At 36.8% G+C, this 19,310-nt stretch overlaps 1 protein-coding gene across 5 annotated transcripts in view; it reads right to left on the bottom strand.

Moving 5' to 3' along the window:
• LOC150086088 (DNA-binding protein RFX2-like) overlaps positions 1 to 19,310 on the bottom strand; it is a 483,547-nt gene that overhangs the window by 87,739 nt on the left and 376,498 nt on the right. The window lies entirely within an intron of this gene.

Raw genomic sequence — 19,310 nt, forward strand, 5'->3', positions numbered from 1 at the left:
CATTATGTCTGCAATAAGTTCCTCTTCATTCATGCATATCCTGAAACATCCAATGTCTGCATCCACTTCTGCATAAACTTTGAAGCTTAAATTTTCCTGTAAGTTTAGGTGAGGATGCACATGCTTAAATATTTCTTCCCTATTATCGGACTGTTCTTTGCAATAATTACAGGAAGAAGAATGCAAAACTTCATACATTGCATCATTCAAGGTGGTAAATCTAGCATGTTTAAAGCAGTTAGTGATCATCATCCCATACAGATATCGATTTTGTACTAAATTTTGCTTTCAAGGCAGCACAATTTTGTTTAATAGCATCCTCTGGTAGTTTTTCTTTAAACACTGGATTACACCTTGATCAAGTGGCTGAAGAACTGACATCATATTTGGTGGTAGGTACTCAATGGTGATTGCACATAGTTCATTTACTTGACACTGAGGTGTGCAGTTATCAACAAACAGCAAAAATTTTCTATTTTCTAAATTTTTATTCCATTTATTTGCAGTAACACTACAAATAAATTGTAGTGTTTTCCACAGGAACACACCATCAAGAGTAAAGGGAAGGGTTTTTCCTTTTTTAAAGGTGACTACAGCAGTCTCAGACAGTTTTTAAATTCTATACAGTGGGATCAGCTGATGATGTTAACAACGGTGAATTCTAAATGTCCATGGCTGCACTTCATTGTCATGATTGTCAATGTCCATGGCTGCACTTTCACCACACACTTTTTTGAAAGATAGGTCATGATGTCTTACATTTCTGGAACCATCCAACTTAACTTTTAAATTCTTCAATATCCATTCGATGCGCAAACGATTCAGCCTTTGCTTTTAAAAGATTACCATCTACGGGAATGTTATTTGCACGCATCAGCATTAGCCAAAAGTATCTTTTCAAGATCCGGATACTTCACCTTTCATGCTCGAATGCTACACAGCATAGCAGATTTCTCTAAATTTTCAATCTTTTTCCGATCTTTCAGAATAGTGAACAGAAAAATGCCAAGCTGTTTGGCGATGTCAGTCTTAGAATGCACACCATTATCTACCGTAGGTAAAATCCTAATTTTATCTGCGATTGGCAAAGCTAATTGCTTTCTTGAAACTATACCAATAAACTTGAGTCTGGTTATGAGGTTATTATTGTGTTGGCCAAGATTTTTGCAGCTCTGGCGAATGCTAAGTTTTTATATATATTTAGTTGTTTTATTGACTTAATTTTTATACTAAATTATTTTCTATAAGTAGCTTTATAGTCCTAGTCAAGCTCCTTGATTTATTTGAATTTAGATAGTGATTTTGAAAGTTAATACTTAGTGTCCGTAGATCTTACCGTTCATAACTTGTTACCATTGTTATACGATACGGAATAGCATAAAAACATAAATCCTGAACTTCATAGCATAAGGTTCAACGTAAAACTAAATAGCGAAAATCTGTTGGATTAGTATAGTATTATCAATTAACCAGTAAAATTTATTAATCTTATTAAATTACATTGTTAATTAAATTATACTTAAACGGAATCATGACCCATACTAGAGCAGCAAAGCAGTGAGCACAAAGTAACAGTAGTACTGTGGCTCACGGGGAAAATCAAAGGGGACGATTCTCCAATGCATCACAGTGTTGCGAAATGTGAAATGTTTGCAAACCTGTCTAGAACATGATCTAGCCAAGGAGGTTGTCTTTGTGTGTGCTAGGTGCAGAGACTGTGGAGAAATTAGGCACCAACTCAGTGTTCTGATGGGCGTCTATGAGAGTTTGAGGTGTAGGGTATATGCCCTAGAAGAAATTAATATGAGGGGCCCACCAAGCTCTCAGCTGCCCAACTCAATGCCAGAGCTCACTCCTGTGCATCAGGCAACACAGTGGCAATCTCCAAGGCAGAATGCACTGGTCGCAGGGAAGTAGTTATTGATGGTAACTCTATTGTCAGGGAGATGGAGAATATATTATGCAAAAAGGATATGTGCAACAGGACCAGGGTATGTCTGCCAGGGACGAACGTTGATGATGCTGTAGGGCAGATATCATCTTTTAAGGGCACAAAAGGTGATATTGTTGTACACGTTGGCAATGCTGAAAAAAAAAAAAAGCGAGTTAGGGTTAAATTTGAAAGTGTCTGCAATTCTGCCCAGACACGATAGGATTGAGTATATGATTAGAGCCTTGCAATCATTTCGGCCCTGGACAGATTGTGCAAGGCTCACAGTGTAGAAATTTTTTTCAGTGTGGTATGTGCTTGCTAACAGCAGAGACTGCTTTTACAGGGATGAGATACACTTAAACAGAAAAGGTGCAAGAAAATTTGCTGATGCTATCGAGGCAGTGTTAGGTGAGTCAGAAAACTACTGGCTTGGGAGGATTCACAGACTAAAAGATTAGCAGAAAGCCACAGGCAGAGGCAAAAGCGATTCTTGCACTGCTTCTATTGTGATGAGCAGCAGCTTAGAGAGCAATTTGTTGAGGATTTCAAGAGCTGCTGAAAGTCATCACAGGCTGTGTTAGGGTAACTAAGAGTAAGAACAGGTGCATGTATACCAGCATGTACACCAATGCTAGAAGTACAGTAAATAAATTCGAAGAATTTGAAGTACTGATCAAGGCATCAAAGGCGGATATCTTTGGGATATCAGAGACATAGTGTCACACAGATATAAGCAATGCAGAATTGGAATTTGGGGAGTGCAATGTATACAGAAAGGATAGACAGGGTTGGAAGGGAGGAGGGGTTACACTGTTAGTTAAGAAACACAAAATTTAAGGAAGTGCATCCAGTTGACATGGGTGGACAGTGCAATGTTGAGTCTGTTTGGTGTGACATGAACACTGGGAAAGGAAAAATGAGAGTAGGAGTGTGTTATAGGCCTAATGACTCTGATGAATACAATGAACCGTTGTGCAGAGAAATAGAGTGGGCCAGTAAATCAGAATGTCTTATAATGGGGGATTTTAACTTTCCAGATATTCATTGGAATTTGTGGTTGGTCACTTGCACACTAGCAAGACTTGTGGATTTATTGAATGACTGATTTCCACAGGAACACACCATCAAGAGTAAAGGGAAGGGTTTTTCCTTTTTTAAAGGTGACTACAGCGGTCTCAGACAGTTTTTAAATTCTATACAGTGGGATCAGCTGATGATGTTAACAACGGTGAATTCTAAATGGGAAGCCTTCGGGGAGTTAATCTTGGAGGCTACTAGGCTTTTCACACCAACTAAGAAATACTGTTCAAGGTTCAGGCCTAAATGGATGTCAGATGAATTAATGAAGCTCGTGGCAGAGAATAAAAATGCATAGAAAGCATATAAATTATCAGGCAACAAAGAAGCCTATCGCAGATATAAGCTAGTCTGTAATCAAGTCGCAGAGGAGTTTAGGCAGGCAAGGTAGATTACAAGAAATCTTTGGCAAAGGATGCAAAGAAAAACAGCAGAGTTCTTTACTTATGTAAATTCCAGAAAGAAGGGTATGAATCAGATTGGTCCACTTAACATAGATGGTTTGACTATTGATGATCCTGCTCAAGTAGCTGATAAACTGAATGAATATTTTGCATCTATATTCACACATGAGGAGTTATTCAAGGTGGGGAATTCCGGAAGTTTATCAAACTCAAACAGGGAGCTAAGTGATTTTGCAATGACTGAGAGCAAAGTGGAGGAGAAATTGTTAAAGTTAAACATAAAAAACGCACCTGGGGTGGATGGAAGCTATCCAGTTATATTGAAGGAGGCAGCGAGTTAAGTTAGCAAACCCTTAGCCATAATTATGAGAGCATCCTTAGATTCAGGGGAGGTCCCCATGGACTGGAGACATGCAAATGTATCCCCGATTCACAAAGGGGATTCAAAGTGTGACACAAATAATTATAGACCTGTTAGTTTAACTTCTGTTCTGGGGAAAAAAAATAATGGAGTCACTGGTTAAAGAGGTGATACAGGATCACCTATACAAGACTGCAGCAATAGTTCAGACATAGCATGGGTTTGTTAAGGGGAAGTCTTGTCTGACCAATTTGATTGGATACTAGGATGTGGTCACAAAGGAACTGGATGCAAAAAATGATTTTGATATCATATACTTGGATTTCAGAAAAGCTCTTGATACTGTTGCACAGGGAAGGTTACTGTACAAATTGGAGGTATGGCATTAAGGGCAAGTTGCTGCAATGGATAAAGGGATGGTTGAGTGGGAGACAGCAGAGAGTGGTAATAAATGGACACTGCTCTACGTGGACTAATGTTATTAGTGGATTCTCCCAGGGTTCGGTGCTGGGCCCATTGTTATTTTGTGTATTTATTAATGATATCAATGAAGGTATATCAGGCTTAATGTCCAAGTTTGCAGCTGACACAAAGGTTGGCAGGGTTGTTAATAACAAAGTAAAGACAAAGTATGCTACTGCAACAGGATCTAGAAAAGTTAGGCAGATGGGCTGAGTAGTGGCAACTGAAGTTTAACATTGACAAATGCAAAGCACTGCATATGGGTAGCAGTATCCCAAGAGAAACATACAACTGTGTGGTGGTACTACACTTAGAAAGGTGGAGAATGAAAAAGATCTGGGGTAATTGTGCAGTCAGATATGAAGCCCTCTGAGCAGTGCAGATGGGTTGTCAGAGCAGGTCATGGAGTTTTGTCAAAGATATATAAGAATTTTGCTAGCAGAGACAAGGAGGTGATTATCCCTTTGTATAAGGCAATGGTCAGCTCACACCTTGGGCATTGCATTCAGGACTGGAGGCCTCATTTTAGGAAGGATGTAGAGTTGCTAGAATGAGTACAGAGAAGGGCAACAAGAGTGGTGAGAGGAACAAAGGGATTCTCTTACCAGGAGAAGCTTAAATTCTGTTAGTTGCAGCATCTGGAGACTAGGCACCTGCGAGGTGATCTGATTGAGGTGTATAATGGTTTGAACAGGCTCAATGCTGACAGGATACTCCCGCATGCTCAGACTAAGAACCTGAGGGGGACATAGATTCAAATTGAGGAAAGACAGTTGTAGAATAGATGTGTGGAAGTTTGTCTTTAGCTAGCGGGTAGTTGATTGCTGGAACAGACTTCCAACTGTTGTTGTGGAAATTGGTAGCTTAAATAAATTTAAGGCTGAACTAGACAAACATTTGGAGTGACTGGATGGGTAAAATGGGAAGTTTTTTTTTTTTTTTTTTTTTGGCTGATGCTGTATAAGCTTGCTTTCTTGCATCATATGCCTCAACTAATGCTGGACATTTCATTTCATTGCTGGACTGAAAGAAAAGAGCATGGGAAATCTTAAATAATGATTTCTTACGGCCAGGTTGCAACTCGTCAGTTACTAATGAAATGAACTTCTAGCCAATGCTCATTTCATTGCTGGACTGAAAGAAAAGAGCATGGGAAATCTTAAAAGATGATTTCTCATGGTCAGGCTGCAATTCGTCAGTTAGTTCAATATATCTGAAATGTTCTGTCTTTTTTAAATGCGAATATCGTAATAAAAAAGTAAAAATTTCAGATTAAGATGTAGAAATTTATGGTCGTTATAAGGAAATTGTTTTGTTTTCAGTGCCATTATAATGAATGTAAAATAGCATTAGGTTAATGAGAAATTAGCCGGGACCAACCACAAAGGATATTATAACATGTTGGGATGTTAAGAAGAGGGTCACTATAAAGAGCTTCGACTGTATTAGCAACACATAAAAATCACTCATTTTGCGAGACATTTGATATTAATTAGTTCACGGTATGGTATTTAATAATACAGTAGTATGTATTTCGTTTTTATGGTAATTCAACTGCTGAAATAACATCTCACTATTTGGAACTCATATTGCAAAATATCAGATAATCTCAACACCCATACTTGAGGCAACATTCAAACCTGCAACCTTTATTTCTTAGGCACATTATGTTACCAACTAGACAAATCCAGCAGTACAGGTTCATTTTGGCAGAATGGTTGTTGCAACAATCATGCTGTAGAGATTATTGGAATCAGAGCTACTGTATTATTTAATAAAAATAATGAATTATCCTTGACTTACTTATACTTAACCCTGAATAGATGGCTATGTGCATATTCTTCAAGAACTGGAATTTTCAAAAATCTGAAATGTGCTTTGTCCTCAAGTGTGTTTGTTTGTTTGTTTGTTTGTTATTTGGTTTTTAGGAGCATTAGCAACTAAGGTCATATTGCTCCGTGAATATGCAGTGGTCATTCCTGACCTTTCCGCATCCTCCGTATTTGGTGGTGACGGGCTCGAACCCCGGTCTAATCAAGAAGTGTGTGCTACTCACTGCTGCTTCTTCCCACCTGGCTACGGAGGCACCAGATTTATAAGTTTCTACCGTACATACTTTTTTACATAAATAAACATTGCTTTTCACTTTTCTCACTTTTCCCAATATTTACATCACACAGAAGTTTGCCTAATTGTTTAATTTTAAGTTTATCATTGTATGACAGTGACAAAAAGGGTTGTTTTTTTTTTTTTTCCTTTAATAGATTACCTATCTTATTCATTGCAAATAAACACTAACAAAAGCACGCAGGACTAGAAATTCAAACCAATTTGGTTTAGTCCACCTTTGGATGGCAAAAAGAAGAGTGCCAAAGAATCCTTATGTGAATGCGTGAGCACAACGAAAGCCAGTTTAAAGTGCCATGCCATTTCTTAACTTACGAATAACATGATTAGCATTAGCAGTGGCATATGATGCAGGAAAGTGGCAAGATTATATAGCATCAGGCAAAAAAAAAAAGAAAAAGACTTCCCATTTAAGCTATTCATTCGCTCTAAAAGCTTGTCCAGTTTTTCCTTGAATTTATTTAATCTATCAATTCTTACAACAATCAATCACCTGCTGGCCAAAGGCAAATTTCAGCACATCTATTCTGCAACTGTCTTTCTCAATTGGAATTTATGCCCCTCAAGCGTGCAATCTGAGCAAGAAGAAGAATACCATCGGTATTCAGCTTGTTCAACCCATTCAAAGCCTTATACACCTCAATAAGAACACCTCACAGGTTCCTAGTCTCCCGACACTGCAATTTGAAGAAATTAAGCCTTTCTTGGTAAGAGCGCACCCCTTTGTTCCACTCACAGTCTTGTTCACCTTCTCTGTACTCATTCCAGCAGCTCTACATCCTTCCTAAAATGAGGCCTACAGTACTCTAGGTGCGGCCTGACCATTGCCTTATACAAAGGGATAATCGCCTCCTCATCCCAGCTGAAAAAATTCCTTAATCATTGACAAGGCCTCATGGGCTGCTCTGGTAGCCTGTCTGCACTGCTCAGAAAACTTCATATCTGGCTGTATAATTACGCCCAGCTCTTTTTCATTCTCCACTACTCTGAGTATGGTACCACACAGTTGATTCATTACTCAGGGGTTACTGCTATCCATATACAGTAAAACCCCGCTATTCGCGGTATCTGTATTTGCGGTTTCGCGTATTCGCAGTTGCTGATTTAATATAAAATGAAACCTAAAAAAAATGTGAATTTTAAAGTGCCGTGAACACTTTCCGCCATAAAAAAACATGGGCGTGGCTAAAATTATCTTCCCCGGTCAAAACAGCGCTCAGTGGGTGGGGGGAGAGGGGTGACAAAATCACGAGCGTGGTTGTTTCTCGCTAATCCTTGTTCAGTATATGTTATCTGCTTGCCATGGGAGGTTTCATCATTTGTTTTTAATTTATATGCTTATAAATTGAATAGATTTATCAATTTATAAATTGATATGCTTACAAAAGTGATAAATCTACCATTTTGCAGTGTAAAACAGACTTTTTCGAGTGTGTTAACGGAAGTAAGTGACTTTATTTGGACAAGTTCTTTCTAACCCATACAAAAATATGGCTACGAATAACAAGGGAAATGTGAAAAGATCAAAGAAGGTGATGACATTAGCGAATAAAATTGAGTTATTAGATAATACTTCTAATGGTGAAAATGTCTCCTCAGTGGCAAAACATTATAAAATCAATGAGTCAACGGTACGATCAATCAAGAAATCGGAAGAAAAAATCCGCCGTAGTGTCCGTGAAAACGCGCTAATTGCTTCAAAAATTTGCTCTGTAACTCGTGATGTTAAATTAGAAAAAATGGAAAAGGCTTTAAATCTGTGGATAGAAGACTGAACTAAAAATAAAATTCCGTTAAGTTCACTCATCATTCGTGAAAAGGCAAAACTCCTTTATCAACACTTTAACGAAACTTGATAGCACTGGCGGGATAAGTTTTTTAGCTAGCAAAGGCGCTGGTTTGAAATTTCTAATAAATATTACATTTAATATTAAATTGTTTCTTATTTTCATTTCGATGCCATATGCTTGCATTTCACTATGTGCTGTCTATGTACATAGTCATATTATGAAGGTACATATAATACATACATAGACAAAATTTTAGACTAGTTTTTCTTAAATATTTCCTACTGTGGAACGGAACCCCTTTATTACTATGGGAGCCATAATTCAGTATTCGGGGCATTTCTCAGGAACGTAACCCCCGCGAATAGCAGGGGTTTACTGTACAGTACTTTGCATTTGTCAATGTTAAACTTCAGTTGCCACTTATCAACCCATCTGCACAACCTTTTTTTGATCCTGTTGCAGTAGTGTAGTGTACTGTCATTACTGTCGTTAACAATCCTGCCAACCTTTGTGTCATCAGCAAACTTGGACATTAAGTCTGATATACCTTCATCAATATCACTGATAAATATATAAAACAACAATGGACTCCACACCGAACCTTGAGGGGGCTCCACTAATAACATTAGTCCATGAAGAGCAGTGTCCATTGATTAACACTCTCTGTCTTCTTGCAATCAACCATCCCTTTATCCTTAGCAGCAACTCTCCTTTAATATCATACTGCTCCAGTCTTCCATGTGCAACAGTATCAAAAACTTTTCTGAAATCCAAGTATATGATATCAAAATTGTTTTTTGCATCCAGTTCCTTTGTGACCACATCGTTGTAGCCAATCAAATTGGTCAGACAAGATTCCCCCTTAACATACTCGTGTGTCTGAACTATAACTGCATTCTTGTCTAGATGATTCTGTATTTCTTCTTTAAGCAGTGATTCCATTATTTGCTCTGAAACAGAAGTTAAACTAACATATCTGTAATTACTTTTGTCACCCTTTGACCCCTTTTTGTGAGTTGGGGATACATTTGCACACCTCCAGTCCGTGGGGATCTCCTCTGAATCCAAGGATGCTCTCATAATTATGTCTAAAGGTTTGCTTACCTCCTTCACTGCCTCCCTTAATATAACTGGAGTGATCCCAACAACCCAGGTGCCTTATGTTTAACTTCAACAATTTCACCTCCACTTGGCTGTCAGATATTACAAAATCATTTAGCTCCCTGTTAGAGTTTGAAAAACTTCTGGCCTCTACTTTCTATAGAATTCCTGAAGTGTAGATATATAATACATAATAATTTATGGGCATCATATTTGGACTCATTAGTTATAAATACAAATAAACAATAAAGAGAAAAAGGTATTTTACATTTTCTTTCTTTTTTTTTAGTGTTAGTATGGCAGTTCCATGAAACCATGGTTCAATGGCACTGTCAGAGCAACCACCGATCCTTATTACGTGTGGATAATATTTTGCTGCTAAATATTGAACATAAGATCTTCTTTACTTAAAAAATAGTTAAGTAACTAGTTTTTAAGTAAAGTATAGGAAGAATAAGCAATAATAAGTAAAGTGTAGGAAGCGAGTTAACAAATTCATTTAAAGTAAAAGAGAAATTAGACAAAAGACTAAATAAGCTTTTTATAACAAAATGCTTAAGCCTAATTTGAATACTTATGGAGTTAAAAACTACATAAGAAATAAAGAAAATAATTAAAAATTATAATATTCATAAATGAGAGTTTTAAGAAAAATAAATGGAACAAGCAGGTGAAAGAAATGTCAAAACTATATCACAAATGAGGAAATAAGAAAAAGAACTAAGGGTAACAAAATTCCAATTAATATGTAAGTAAAGCAAACTGAAGATTGCATGGGCACTCAGAAAGGATGGAAGATTAGCTTAAAAAAATGTCAAGCAATTTTTCAACAATGAATGATGATGGGTTCATAGGAATACCAAGAAGATATATTGATGATGTTGAGCCAGCATTTGAAGAGGATGTCCTCTGGCTATGCAAGAAATTTAACAGGACACAAGGTAGCATGGAAGAAAATAGTGAATGGAAGGCTTATAGTACAGACTGATTTGCACTATCACTGACCTGAACACCTATTTGGTATAAGAGATTTGGATAATGGTGAGATAATGGGAATATGCAGTGATAAAATGGTGAAATTTTTAGATATGTAAAGAAAGTATTCACGACATTCAATACAATAAAGTATGCTGTCTATAATATCCCCATACACCACTATCTTGAATCCTTCCAGTTCTAAGATTTCAGAATAGTGAAAGTTTCAAAACTTCACTAAATTTGCACTCATTTTTTGTATTTATGAATTAGAGAAATCAGCAATTATCACCTTAAAAATAAGAACAATAATTTGTTTTTAAAAACTACCTGACAACTAATGGGAATATTTAAATGCATCTGAAAATAAAACATAGATGGAAAAAATCAGATAAGTTAAGTTCTTGGAATGCATTGTCACTTGTTATAATTTCTTTATATAGTAACAAAACAATAAAGGTACAGTCAGTTCTGCTGCAACGAATTTTTGCAATGAGAATTTGCTCCAACGGGACTGATATATTAGGGAACAATGTAAGTATAATGCGATTTTTGCATTGGCTATTCTGCAATTTTGTCTGCAAGTAACACCAGGTGAATGCAAAACCTGGCACCAAGCTGAATGTAGCAAATTGCACAGCAATACATACAAGTTTACAAAGCTTAAAAAAACGTCAAATATGTGAACACTATATTTCCCATCCAAAAAAAAACTGTAGTTGTATTGGTCAGAGACACTGTTGTCATTCGCTGTATTCACAAGATAACACGTGATATTATAGGCTAATGTTTTCAAGAGCTCACATTTTTCTGTTTGAACAGAAATTTCGTTAAGCGCGATAGCATGAACAGAGGACATTTCTGGAGGTTGCTACCACAAAACAATAACTAATTAGATAACTAACAATAACTCATTTCTAACTAATTAGATATGTGACAGAGAAGAAAAATGCATGGGATACATATAAGCTGGTCTGTAACCAAGTTACAAAGGAGGTTAGGCAGGCGAAGGCAGATTACGAGAAATCTTTGGTAAAGGATGCAAAGAAAAATAGCAAAGAGTTCTTTACTTATGTAAACTCTAGAAGGAAGGGGATGAATCAGATTGGTCCACCTGATATCGATGGTTCAACTGTTGATGATCCTGCTCAGGTAGCTAACAAACTAAATGAATATTTTGCATCTATATTCACACATGAGGAGTTATTCAGGGAGGGGAATGCCAGAGGTGTATTCAACTCTGGCAGTAAGCTAGATAATCTTGTAATAACTGAGAGTAAAGTGGAGGAGAAATTGTTGAAGATAAACATAAGAAAGGCACCTGGGGTGGATGGAATCTATCCAGTTATATTAAAGGAGGCGGCAAAGGAAGTAAGCAAACCCTTAGCCATAATTATGAGAGCTTCCCTGGACTCAGGGGAGGTACCCATGGACTGGAGATGTGCAAATATGACCACAATCCACAAAGGAGGATCAAAGAGAGAGACAGGTAATTACAGACCTGTTAGTTTAACTTCTGTTCCAGGGAAATTAATGGAGGCACTGGTTAAAGAAGCATTGCAGGATCATCTAGACAAGACTTCAGTTATAGGTCGGAAACAGCATGGGTTTGTTAAAGGGGAAGTCTTGTCTGACAAATTTGATTGGATACTATGATGTAGTCACAAAGGAACTGGATGCAAAGAATAACTTTGGTATCATATATTTGGATCTTAGAAAAGCCTTTGATACTGTTGCACATGAAAGACTGCTGCACAAATTGGAGCAATGTGGCATTGGAGGCAAATTGCTGCTATAGATAAAGGGATGGTTGAGTGGGAGAAGACAGAGAGTGGTAATCAATGGACACTGCTCTTCGTGGACTAATGTTACTAGTAGAGTCCCTCGGGGTTGAGTGTTGGGTCCATTGTTGTTTTCTGTATTTATAAATGATACTGATGATGGTATATCAGGCTTAATGTCCAAGTTTGCAGATGATACAAAGGTTGGCAGGGTTGTTAATGACACTAATGACGGTACACTGCTGCAACAGGATCTAGAAAAGTCGAGCAGACGGGCTGAAAGGTGGCAAATGAAGGTTAACATTGACAAATGTAAAGTACTACATATGGGAAGCAGTAATCCCAGAGTAACATATCAACTCTGTGTTACCACACTTTTTTGGCTGATGCTATAATTGTGCAGGCAGATATGAAGTTTTCTGAGCAGTGCAGACGGTCTGCAAGAGTAGCTCATGGTGTCTTGTCAATGATATACAGGAATTTTTCTAGCAGGGATAAGGAGGTGATTATCCCCTTGTATAAGGCAATGGTCAGGCCACACCTTGAGTACTGTATACAGGTCTGGAGGCCTCATTTTAAGAAGGATGTAGAGCTGTTGAAACGAGTACAGAAAGGGCAACAAGATTAGTGAACAGAGCAGCAAAGGGTTGCTCTTAAGAAGAAAGGCTTAAGTTTTGAAAATTACAGTGTCTGGAGACTAGGCACCTGCGAGGTGATCTGATTGACATGTATAAAGCCTTGAATTGTTTGAGCATGCTCAATGCTGATGGGATTCTTCCTCTTGCTCAGAATAATCGCCTGAGAGGGCATAAATTCAAATTGAGGAAAGACGGTTGTAGGATAGATGTGTGCAAGTTTGCCTTTAGCCAGCGGGTGGTTGATTGCTGAACAAACTTTCATCTGTTGTTGTAGAAGTTGATAGCTTAAATAGATTCAAGGCAGACTTGACAAACATTTGGAGAGAGGGGATGGGTGAAAAAAAGGATTTTTTTTTTTTTTTTTGCTGATACTATATAATCTTGCTTTCTTGCATCATGTGCCCTTACTAATGCTAATAAATATAATTTGAAGTTCCCAGTTTATTAGACTTTTTAGTTAGTGCAATCTAATTATAAATGGATAGTAAACTCGATCTTACTGCATTTGCAATAATACTTATAGCTGGACTTCCGTAGGTTTTTACATTATTATGGTGAAACGTGTTTCCCCTCCTTTTCAATCATATAAAAAACAAATAAATTTTCAAAATCTTCTCTTCATTCCTAATTTTTAAGCTTCGTAAACTTGTCTCACTTGTACAATTTCTGCGTCCCGTGTTCGTCATTATTGATTGCTTATCTTTTTTACTGTTTTAAATTTTACAATAAAAAAAAAAAAGTCAGTGAACAGAAATATCAATCAAGCAAACTTCATTTCTTGTCAAGGTAAAGTGCTATATATACTGTAATATTTATTTATCAGAAATTTAAGATGTTTAAACCTGTGTTAGCAATCTTATTGGGTGTTTAACTTTTTTTTTAGTGTTTTACTTACCAGACTGAACTTTTTTTTTTTTTTTCTTTTTCTTTTTTCTTTTTTTTTTTTTGAGTGCTCTGCCCCTATTTTTCCCATAAGCCCTGTTGTTTTTAATGCACAAAATACCATAACGCGGAGATTTTTAGGAACACATGTACTGTGTTATAGCAGAATTAGTAACACAGTACATGTGTTATAACACATGTACTGTGTTACTAATTATACTCTAGTACCACATATGGCTGAAGGTTGGTTTCTTATCATTATTAACAATCTAAGGGAGCAATATAAGCTCCAGTAAGGGGAGGGATTCCATAACTGTGCTTGCAACCTAAGTCACTGATGGGATTTGAATGATTCTCCAGTCACTGATGGTAGCAAAACCACTACACTGTCACAGAAGTAAAGCTTCAGTAAGAGTATAATGGTTTTTAATGTTTGTCTTTGTTTGTTTGTTTTTTTTTTTTTTTTTTTTGTATTTGGTAGTTGTATAAAAGTCATTTTTATTTGAATGACAACCAATGATATATGTAATGTCCCACGTAATTTTCTAGTTACACTGGAAACTGTATCTTGCATTCTCTTTCACATAGGTTTCGCCTTTTCACAAAGATATAAATACACTTATTTCACAAATATTGTAGGTAGTATGACTTATTTTCAAATATTTTTAGGTCAAATTTATGATGAGTAGTAATTTGAATTATCTGTACAGTTCTGTTTTGAATCTCTACATTTTTAGTGTTTCTTAGGATGGTAGTTCATAATGCATTTCCTTCACTGAAGAAGTTAACAGGACATTAACAGAAACATCCAACTACAAATGTTAATTTTTGCTTTCCTTTTTTTATGATAATCTAAACACAAAAGGTATTAGCTCTATCGTACAGTGCAACTCAAAATTTGCATAACCCAAAATGAATGACTTAATTTCTCTCATTTTGGTAACCACATGCAATTCTTACAAAGACACTGTATACCTGTGCCAGCAGAACAGCAGCTGTTAGGTTATACTTACACAAACTTGTCCTACTGATTTTTTTGTAACAAAGTCATCATGACAAATTCCTTGCCTGAACATGTGTTAATAATTGAACAATACTTCTGTTCAAAAAAGTATTATTCCACAAAATTCTTATTTGTCAGTTTTGTTGAAAGGCAAAGTATATAATAATAATAACAACATACTGAAAGCCAATATACAGAATAAAACCATTAAATGAAAACAATATGTGAATGCATTCAAGATTCGTGGACAATTTTAACACTTATTATGATTTTTATAATAAAAGAATAATTATAACAGATGAATGCAGTAATTCATCAGAAAAGAATTAATAAAGTTTAACTGATATTTCGGTTGTTGACAGCGGACTTATTTTCTGTATATTGTAATTTTCATGAAATGCAAGTAAAAGAAGGTTTCTCCAAAGAATAGAAGGTATAAAACAGGAGGGGAAAAAATTAGTTCTGTGAGTCTGGAGCTGAACTGTGAAAAGATGTTGATTAGCTGAGATGTGTATCGACTGATTTGGAAGAGGGAAGTGGAATTGTGACCAATACTAATTTAGAACAGTGCCCATGGAAGAATTCATAGAAAGAGCACATGGTAGAAACAGAACATCTAAGTGATAGAGTGGAGAGTGTATGTAAAAGACAGGTCATTAATTAACCTGACTGCCCTATTTTGAGAGAAGTTCTGTGGGCACCACTTCATATGCAGGTACATGGAGACAGTATTCCATGATAAAGCAGATTTTTTTTAAGATTTGTACAGAGTAGGCAGCTGTTCAGAAGAAAATGAATGATCACAAAAAAAAAAAAAAAATTAGAATGACTGAAGTTAACTTCAACCACAGAATTACCTCAAGATCACATTCAAAGAATTGATGGAGGATGTCTGAGAAGTTGAAGGTACTCACGCAAAGCAAAGTGTCTCAAACTGGAAGGTGGAAAGTAGCATACTGTTGCAAGTATGCTACTTTCCTGTGAACTGGCCAGGATTTATAGTCAACGGAAGATCATTAAAGAATAACAGGAAAAGAATGAGAGAAAAAAACTAAATCTTGGGGAACACCGGCATTAGTTAAGAAGTTAAAAGACAGAGAGATTGCTTTCTACGGGTGACACAGATGTCACCCTCAGTGACCAGTCAGAGAGGAAACTGCTACCCATTTACAATAAACATAGGCAAATAAAAGCCCATGTTTATTGCAAATGGGTAGACAAAAGACAAAAGCTTGTTTAGAAGTCCTTTGTGACAAATATGATCAAAAGCCTAGAAATGTCAAGCACAATTGCTTGAGTTTCATACTTTTTCATCAAATTTGTAAAAAGATGAGCAAAATAAGTTGAGATAGGATCAGTTGATTGACAATGACAGAATCCATATTGGTAATCTTTGATCAGATAGAAGGTTTCAGATAGTTATAAGGGTTGGCAGTTGCTGGATTTCTCCATTACTTTGGAAAGAGATAAATTAAGGCAGTGAGACAATAACTGAAGAAAGAGATTTAGCTGCCTTTTTAGGAATTGACTGGATATGAGCAAATTTCTGTGCAGAAGGAAAACAGTGTAAAAGGGTGGTATAAAACAGGACCGAGCTCTAGAGCACAGTTTTTGAGAACAATGTTCTTGTTTATATTCTGGCACAGCCACCAAAGTCAGAGAGGTTTAGCAGTGAAGAGCTTGATCCCCAGTCCACTCAAAGAGTGAGTGCTACTGTACTTTCGCTCCTGACTGCAGGAGGCACTGAGTAGAATGCATTTAGTATGGTAGGAAGAGATTTATTGAGATCATCAATGCAAGCATTAGAGGAGAAGTAGAATGCTAAGAAGTCACCTTTATTTTTAGCATACAAAATAGTATACGAAATGCTCAGACATGATCCTCAAACCATTCCTGCACAATGCAAACCTTGCAACATGGGCTGTTGTCTTGTTGAAAGAGTCCAGTGCTATCTGGATACACAGTCACTGTGTAGAGCAAAACTTGGTCCAAAACAATGTCAAGGTGAGATTTTGCAATGTTCAATGGGGATAAGTGGACCCAATGAAGTCCATGAAAACATCCCCCAAACCACGACACCACAGAATGTTCATGTTGTAATAGAGGTAAAAGTATTGATGGACAAAAGTTGCAGCCAACAGCTTTGGACAGACATCAGAAAGTTCCACCACCATGTGGACAAGAAGCAAATTTCTTACTACTCCAAGCCTGTTTAAAATCAAATTTAGACTGATTAATAACTTTTTTTTTTTTTTTTTGTTGAAAGCTTTAATGTAGGCAAAAATGAAGCTGAAAATTTGACACTACTGTTGCATAATTAGGGATAAATTAACTACAGCCAGTAACATGAAAACTGTTCTTCAATTCTTGCACACTTTGCATTATGCCATTAACAGTTTTTACCATTCTAAATGCAATTTCACAGCCTTGAAAAGGATGTTATGTATTGTTATTCACAAAAATTTATAACTGAATACATCACAACAGACAAATATATTAGCTGATTCCCCTCTGAGAGGAAATTATTTACTTTTGTAAGATTCCCCGAGTGCAATTAATGTTTCATTAATTTATTTTTTTTATTGCATCTCTCAAGACAGGAAAAAAACTGAATATCTACAACAATTACTCTCAAGTAAGTCCTGTTGTTTATAAAATTTAATCACTCATTTAGATGAGTGAATATACAGAAAAAATAACAGCACACTGGTACCCATTTTGGAAACTACTGCAGTAGCCGGTTACCGTCTAGGTATAGAGTTTGGTTTACCAGTGTCAATTGCGAAATTTATGTTTTGCTATAAGCTGCATTTTTTTTATATTCCTCTTGGGAGACATGATCAGACTCATATTATACCTGAAACTGCAGTGTATTGCTGTTTTAGGTGTGATATAAGTAAATCAACACAGTAAATCAAGGTTGCACAGTAGTAGTTTTTAGCTAATGAATCTGATGGCGTCTTAGATAACAAAACATAACCTAACCTAACCATTTCATATATTATTGTGAAGGGAAAGCTGCGTGACAGGACATTCATCCTCATCTCTCTTTTAGTTACAATGGATAGTAAATCCTTGTTAGGGAATTACATAATCTCACTTCTAATATCAGTTTCAGCTTTAGCTATTTAGGTCATCATATCGTGTCACATCAACTGGCTTTAAAATCTCAATTATTCATAGCAGCTCACAACTGTTATATAACTGATTTCTTTACTTATTTTTCTCTGTAGACTTTGAGGCAGGGTACAGCATAACCTCGAAACATTGCCAAACTGTTTTAAGTGTACTGAGTTGGAAGCATTTCAATAAATATCTTAAATAAATTTCACATAGTATATTTATTTTTATTTTAATTTATTAGCAGTAAAGATGGAAAACCACATATCCAACCCTTTAAGATAATTTTTACTTTACTTTCAGCAATATAGTGTCTGTGCATATATCTGATTTTCAATTACAAACAATTCAAAGATATAAATCCCTTTTTATTTGCAGTGTGATATAAGGGGAGGGGGAAAAAACCTATTCTGAAGTGTTGCTGGAAAACTCTCACACAATAAGATTTGACAATATTCAAAATCAGAGATCATTTGATAATATTCCAATTCAGAAATTCTGTGTATTTACATGTAATCCATTTTTTTCACATTTAAAAATAAGGGAATAAAGCTGTGAAAACGATGCACTTTGAATGTCTCATATAAAACAGGCAGAAACTAGTTAAATTTTTATTTAACTAAAGTTGTACAGTGTGACAGAATTCTCTGAGGATAATAATAATAAAAAATTAGTCAATAAAACGGATACATACACTCATGAGCAAAAACATTAGGAACAAACCCGACAGCATGTTTGGTGGCCTTTTGCCATGATAACTGCTTGCACCCATCATGGCATCAACTCTACAAGACTGTGGACGGTGCCCTCAGGGAGCCTGGACATCTCAGAGTTCGGCAATGGAGTGAGGAACTGGCATGGACTGCATTCCACCACAATCCCACAAATGTTCGATGGAATTGATGTCGGGGGAATTTGGTGGCCAGGGGAGCAAGTATACAAAATGCTCAGACATGATCCTCAAACCATTCCTGCACAATGCAAATCTTGCAACATGGGCTGCTGTCTTGTTGAAAGAGTCCAGTGCTATCTGGATACAGAGTCACTGTGTAAAGCAAAACTTGGTCCGAAACAATGTCAAGATGAGATTTTGCGATGTTCAATGGGGATAAGTGGACCCAATGAAGTCCATGAAAACATCCCCCAAACCATGACACCACAGCTACTGGCTTGTTTTCATCTAACCATGCAGTCTGATTGCAGCTGTTCACCTGTTCGCCACTGAATATGCACACATCCATCAACATGATGGAGCTGGAACCTTGATTCATCAGACCAGGCAACTCTTTTCCAGTCATCAAATGTCCAGGAATGGTGCTCCCTTGGCCAATGTAGGTGTCAATGATTGGTCAACATGGGCATATGAGCTGGTCACCTACTCTGTAGGCCTATCCACATAGCATCTGCTGGATAATGTGCTCAGAAACATTTCTCTGTGCATCCTGGCTGTAGCCTACCATTAACTGAGGGATCGCAAGCTGTCTGTTGTCTCGGACAGCACATGCAAACTACTGTTCATCTCAACTACCAACCAGTGATGGTCTCCCCAGCACTTTGGGTGGTTGTGTCTCCCTCAAACAGCCAACAATGCCTGCACCTGCTGAGCTGTCCCCTGCCTCCCTAGCACCACAAAGAATTCCCCATTCAAACTTCACC

This window comes from Mastigoproctus giganteus, chromosome 5 (assembly GCF_048544385.1).
Source record: "Mastigoproctus giganteus isolate SK-2022 chromosome 5, ASM4854438v1, whole genome shotgun sequence".
Classification (NCBI taxonomy): domain Eukaryota; kingdom Metazoa; phylum Arthropoda; class Arachnida; order Uropygi; family Thelyphonidae; genus Mastigoproctus; species Mastigoproctus giganteus.